At 36.0% G+C, this 7,142-nt stretch overlaps 1 non-coding gene across 1 annotated transcript; it reads left to right on the plus strand.

The window, feature by feature from the left end:
• Positions 1-5,932: 5,932 nt before the first annotated feature.
• Trnap-agg (transfer RNA proline (anticodon AGG)) lies at positions 5,933-6,004 on the plus strand. Its single transcript has one exon. It is a non-coding gene; the product is annotated as a tRNA-Pro (tRNA).
• The last annotated feature ends 1,138 nt before the right edge of the window (positions 6,005-7,142 follow it).

Consider the following 7,142-nt stretch of genomic DNA (forward strand, 5'->3'; position numbering starts at 1 on the left):
AGTCCTAGTCAGAGCAAATAGACAACAAAAGTAGATCAAGGGGATACAAATTGGAAAGGAAGAAGTCAAAATATCACTTTTTGCAGATGCTATGATAGTATTTATAAGTGACCCTAAAATTTCCACCAGAGAACTCTTAAACCTGATAAACAGCTTCAATGAAGTAGCTGGGTATAAAATTAACTCAAACAAGTCAATGGCCTTTCTGTACACAAAGGATAAACAGGCTGAGAAAGAAATCAGGGAAACAACACCCTTTCTCAGCAACCAATATTACAAACACCTGGCAATGGGCTTCATCAGTGGGCACACACATGGATTCAAGGAATGGTCAAAATATTGGCAGACACACAGGTTCAAGGAGTGGCCAGAGCATTGTGCACCTCTATTTTTCTAAATCAGTGAAGCTAGTTCTGCTAACAGTAACATCTATCTTGCCAATTTCAGGGCTTCTGTGACCTTTTACATTCTGTCAGGATCTTTCAGTATTATTTATATTATATCTTGTATTGTATATTTATATATTCATATATAGCAATTATATGTAAATACATTATTCCTTTTATGCATTAATATCTATAATTAATATATGAAATGTATTATATGTATGCTTATAAACTAATGAGTTTACTTATGACATTTTTATATATTCTTGGTTTGGTTAATGCTATCTATCATCTCCTCACTTTATCTCTATATAAAGCCCCTCACTCTCATAGAATCTCCCTTAACTTTCACACCATCGGTGTTCTGAAAATTCTCTTTCCTTGAGGTCTTTTTTCTTGTTCCCTTCTAAAGGCCCCTTTCTAATTTCCTGTTTTTTATAAGTATTTCAAGTTAAAGTACTAAGAATTTGATTAGCATACTCATATGAGAGAGAACATTCACTATTCATGTATCTGTGCTTAGGTTTATGATTAAGAGTAATTTTAAATTTCTTATAATTTAATTTTTACAACTGAATAAAATTTCATTGTGTATCCCTATATCACAATTGCATCATCTATTATTCAGTTGATGGCCATCTGGGTTAATTCTAATTCCTAGCTTTTGTGAATAGAGCTGCAGTGATCCCAGATCTTCAAATACCTATGTAATAGTATATACCTAAGTGTATAGTAGTATTAACTTCAGGACATCGTCATATATACCTAGTCGTTTGAATATGTAATTAAGATTCTATAACTAGGCCATATGGAAGTTTGTTTTCCATTTTTTGAGTAAATTCCATAGTGATTTAAAAAAATGTATATGTCAGGTTCCACAAGAGTTTCTCTTTTTTCATATTTTTCAAATTTAAAATAACTAAACTTTATTATAAAAAAAACTTGCAAATAGATAAAACAAGATATATGAAATTTAATGAGACACAAATTCTATACGATTTAATGAATTTATATAGTTAGAATTACTACTCAAAAGAGAATCTGTGAAGCTTCTCATTAAATGTTATACTTTTAACATCACTTGTATAATTCTGAATTATCCACAGGAAAAACAAAATTCTATGACAGATTTTGAACTAAAAAATAAACCATTCCCCTTATATTCTCTTTCAACACTTTTAACCATTTTCTGCATCTTCTCTTTTCTCATCTCATTGAATTTAGATTTTCTTCTCTTTTCCCCATACTCCAAACATATTTTTTTCTTGACAATGGACATTTTGACTGGTATAAGTTTTTATTTCGATTTCCTTGATGGATAATGATTTGGAAAGTTTTAAAAATGTGTATGAGGTATTTGCCTTTTAACATTGTTGAGTTCCATAGCCTAGATTTTACTCCATTTGTTTGTTTCTCAAAGGTTAATTTTAAAATTCATATTGGATACTATGTGGGCATTGTTTGGGAGCATACAGCTGCCAAAAGGTTTTTTTTTTTTTTTTTTTTTTTTCATTCTGTAGGCTGCACTTTTACACTCCTTTGGTGGACACAAGACTTATAACATTATGATAAACTTGTTGGTATTGACCTCATTTTCAGAAATAAATGAAATAAATCTCTTTCATAAAAGTCTTACCTTAATTTTATTCTGTCTCAAAGTGAATGTCCTCCTCTTTCTTCTAGCAGTTTCATGTTTTCTTTTTAGTTTCTTGATAGACTAGGGATTGATGTGAATTAGTATGTGTGTGTGTGTTTGTGTGTATGTGTGTGTGTATTTGTGTGTATGCTACTGCATGCATGTGCATATGCAGATTGAAGGACTAAGATCTAAATACATTCTACTAGTACATATCAATTTTCCAAAGCACCATGTACTGAAGAATCTGTCTTTTCTCTAGTCTTTTCTCAGCATTTTGTCAAAATTCAGGTGTAGATTTGTGTGAATTTATGTCTTTGTTTTCTGTTCCATTGAACTACATGACTATATTTTTATCTCTGCAATATGTTTTTTATTATTCGGTGTTTATAGTATAACTTGAAATAAGCTAAAGTGTTTTGCAAGATTGGTTTTATTTTCTGGGTTTTTAGTGTTTTCATATAAATTTGTTATTGACTTGTTCTTTGGAAACTTTATATATGTATAATTTATATCTTGATTATAAAAACCATTAACTCTCTCTAATCTCCCTCTCATTTGCGTTAATATCCATTCCCTGTAGTTCTCCTTTAAAACATTCGTGTCTCTTTACTTGTCATTCATTTAATTTAGCCATGATTAGGATCATCAATGGAAATATGGGCCTTTAACTACGCATTGAACCCTAATAAGCACCTCAGTGGGAAAACATCTGATGACAGTAACTTCTTATCACCTACAATACTTCAGAATTCAGAGTATATTAGGGTATAATAGTATCCCATGAGTATCATCCCCAAGCCATTATTCATCTATTGATGGAATAGATTTGTACAAGCCTATTGAAAGATATTTCAGTTGCTCTGAACTGTCTACATGTCGGCACTTTACAGATCTTCTGTCTTTCTTTTTCAGATTCAACATTTCTCCCTCATGTTTCTTCAGTGATCCCCGAGTCTTACACTTTGTTGTACAGGGTTCTTTTTTTGAATTTTATTAGATATTTTCTTTATTTACATTTCAAATGCTATCCCAAAACTCCCCTATTCGTCCCCCTGCCCTGCTCCCCTACCCATGCACTCCCAATTCTTGGTTGTGGCGTTCCCCTCTACTGGGGCATATAAAGTTTGCAAGATCAAGGGGCCTCTTTTAGCAATGGTCGCCAACTAGGCCATCTTTTGCTATATATGCATCTAGAGACATGAGCTCTGGGGTTACTGCTTAGTTCATATTGTTGTCCCACCTAAAGGGTTGCAGACCCTTTCAGCTCCTTGGGTACTTTCTCTAGTTCCTCCATTGGGGGCCCTGTGTGCCATCCTATAGATGATAGTGAGCATCCACTTCTGTATTTGCCAGGCACTGGCATAGCCTCATAGGAGACAGCTATATCAGGGTCCCTTCAGCAAAATCTTGCTAGGGGATGCAAAGTGTCTGGGTTTGGTGGCAGATTATGGGATGGATCCCTGGGTAGGGTAGTCTCTAGATGGTCCATCCTTTGGTTTTACCTCCAAACTTTGTAACTCCTTCCATGGATATTTTGTCCCCTATACAAAGGAGAAATGAAGTAACCAGACATTGGACTTCCTTCTTGATTTTCTTGTGTTTTGCAAATTGTATCTTAGGTATTCTAAGTTTCTGGGCTAATATCCTCTTATCAGTGAGTACATATCTAGTGACTTCTTCTATGACTGCATTACCTCACTAAGGAAGATATCTTCCAGATACATCCATTTGCCCAAGAATTTCATAAATTCTTTGTTTTTAATAGCTGAGTAGTATTCCATTGTATAAATGTACCAATTTTCTGTATCCATTCCTCTGTTGAAGGGCATCTGAGTTCTTTCCAGCTTCTGGCTATTATAAATAAGGCTGCTATGAACATAATGGAGCATGTATCCTTCTTACCGGTTGGAACATCTTCTGGATATATGCCCAGGAGAGGTATTGCGGGTCCTCCGGTAGTAATATGTCCAATTTTCTGAGGAACCGCCAGACTGATTTCCAGAGTGGTTGTTCAAGCTTGCAATCCCACCAGCAATGGAGGAGTGTTCCTCTATCTCCACATCCTCGCCAGCATCTGCTGTCACCTGAGTTTTTTTATCTTAGCCATTCTAACTTGTGTGAGGTGGAATCTCAGGGTTCTTTTGATTTGCATTTCCCTGATGATTAAGGGTGCTGAACATTTTTTCAGGTGCTTCTCAGCCATTTGGTATTCCTCAGGTGAGAATTCTTTGTTAACTCTGTACCCTATTTTTTAATTGGGTTATTTGAATTTCTGGAGTCCAGTTTCTTGAGCTCTTTGTATATATTGAATATTTGTTCCCTATCTGATTTAGGATTGGGAGAAATACTTTCCTGATCTGTTGGTGGTCTTTTTTTTTTGTCTTATTGACAGTGTCTTTTGCCTTACAGAAGCTTTGCAATTTTATGAGGTCCCATTTGTCAATTCTTGATCTTACAGCTCAAGCCATTGCTGTTCTATTCAGGAATTTTTTCCCCTGTGCCCATATCTTCGAGGATTTTCCCAGGTTTCCTCTATAAGTTTCAGTGTCTTTGGTTTTAGGTGGAGTTCCTTGATCCACTTAGACTTGACCTTAGTACAAGGAGATAAGAATGGATCAATACACATTCTTCTACATGATAACCATCAGTTGTGCCAGCACCATTTGTTGAAAATGCTGTCTTTTTTCCACTAGATGGTTTTAGCTTCCTTGTCAAAATCAAGTGATCATAGGTATGTGGGTTCATTTGTGAGTCTTCAATTCTATTCCATTGGTCTACCTGTCTGTCACTATACCAGTACCATGCAGATTTTATCAGAATTGCTCTGTAGTACAGCTTTAGGTCAGGCATGGTGATTCCACCAGAGGTTCTTTTATAGTTGAGAATAATTTTTGCTCTAGGTTTTTTATTATTCCAGATGAATTTGCAAATTGCCCTTTCTAATGCAGTGAAGAATTGAATTGGCATTTTGATGGGGATTGCATTGAATCTGTATATTGCTTTTGGCAGGATAACTTTTTTTTTTTTTTTTTACTATATTAGTCCTGCCCATCCATGAGTACAGGAGATCTTTCCATCTTCAAAGATCTTCAATTTCTTTCTTCAGACACTTGAAGTTCTATCATACAGACCTTACTTCCTTAGTTAGAGTCACACCAAGGTATTTTATATTATTTGTGACTATTTTAAAGGGTGTTGTTTCCCTAATTTCTTTCTCAGCCTGTTTAACCTTTGTGTCTATAAAGACCATTGATTTGTTTGAGTTAATTTTATATCTAGCTACGGTACTGAAGCTGTTTATCAGGTTTAGGAGTTCTCTGGTGGAAATTTTAGGGTCACTCATATGTACTACTATCACATCATCTGCAAATAGTGATATTTTGACTTCTTCCTTTCCAATTTGAATTTTCTTGACCCCCTTTTGTTGTCGACTTGCTCTGGCTAGGACTTCAAGTACTATATTGTATAGGTAGGGAGAAAGTGGACAGCCTTGTCTAGTCCCTGATTTTAGTGGGATTGCTTCCAGTTTCTCTCCATTTAGTTTGATGTTGGCTACAGGTTTGCTATATATTGCTTTGATTTTGTTTAGGTATGGGCCTTGAATTCCTGATCTTTCCAAGGCTTTTATCATGAATGGGTGTTGGATATTGTCAAATGCTTTCTCAGCATCTAACAAAATGATAATGTGGTTCTTTTGTCTTTGAGTTTGTTCATATAGTGGATTACATTAATGGATTTCTGTATATTAAATAATCCCTGCATCCCTGGGATGAAGCCTACTTGGTCATGATGGATGTTCATTTTGATGTGTCTTGGATTTGGTTTGCAAGGATTTTATTGAGTATTTTTGCATCGATATTCATAAGGGAAATTGGTCTGTAGTTCTCTTTCTTTGTTTGATCTTTGTGGCTCCTTGGTCTAGGGGTATGATTCTCGCTTAGGGTGCGAGAGGTCCCGGGTTCAAATCCCGGATGAGCCCAATTTTAGGAGCCCTCTGCCTCAAGAGCAGGGAGCGCCATCTTGGATCCGGTACTCCGCTGAACTTAGGAACTTAGTCTGCACAGGTGAGAGTGTGCACCACAGAGGTAGACAGCTTCTGGGACAGGTGGGAGCCACAGAGCCACTGAGGCAGCACCCTTTTGGGGCTGCAGACATCCGGCACCCTCCCAGTCGGAGGACAGTGGCCTGCCCTGCACGGGAGCCCTTATATTGTTAATAATTGTTTTCACAATCCTGAATTTTCGTTTTTCCATATGAAATCGAGAATTGCTTTTTCTGTATCTTTTGAAGAATGTGAAGGAGATTTCATTGAATCTGTAGATAGCTTTTGGTAGGATGACCATTTTTATTATGTTAATCCTACAAATCCATGAGCATGGGATATCTCTCCATTTTCTGAGATTTTTCTTCAATTCCTTTTTTTGAGAAATTGAAGTTCTTGTCATATAGACTGTAATGGTTTGTATATGCTTGGCCCAGAGAGTGACACTATTAAAAAGTGTGGCCCTGTTGGAGTAGGTGTGACCTTGTTGGAGTGGGTGTCATTGTGGGTGTGGGCTTTAGGATCCTCATCCTAGATGCCTGGAAGCAGTGTTTTGCTGGTATTCTTCAAATGAAGAGGTAGAACACTCAGCTCCTCCTGGACCATGCATGCCTGGATGCTACCATGTTCTCTTCTTGATGATAATGAACTAAAACCCTGAAACTAAACCAGTACCAACCAAATTTTGTTTTCATAAGAGTTGAATTGATTATGGTTTGTTCACAGGAGTAAAACCCTAACGAAAAACAATCTTTCACTTGTTTTGTTAGAATTACCCCAAGATATTTTATATTATTTGTGACTATTGTGAAGGCTATTGTCCTATTGCTTTTTCAGCCCATTTATCATTTGTATAAATGAAGGCTGCTGATTTGTTCGAGTTAATTTTATATCCAGCCACTTTGCTGAAGTTGTTTATCAGGTGTAGAAGTTCTCTGGTAGAATTTTTGTGGCCACTTATATATACTATCATATCATAGGCAAATAGTATTTCTTGACTTCTTATTTATCAATTTGGTCTCCTTTTGTTGTCCTATTGCTCTAGCTAGAACTTTGAGTACTATATTAAACAGAT

Source organism: Mus caroli, unplaced genomic scaffold (assembly GCF_978045245.1).
Source record: "Mus caroli unplaced genomic scaffold, Mus_caroli_1 scaffold_8, whole genome shotgun sequence".
Classification (NCBI taxonomy): Eukaryota; Metazoa; Chordata; class Mammalia; order Rodentia; family Muridae; genus Mus; species Mus caroli.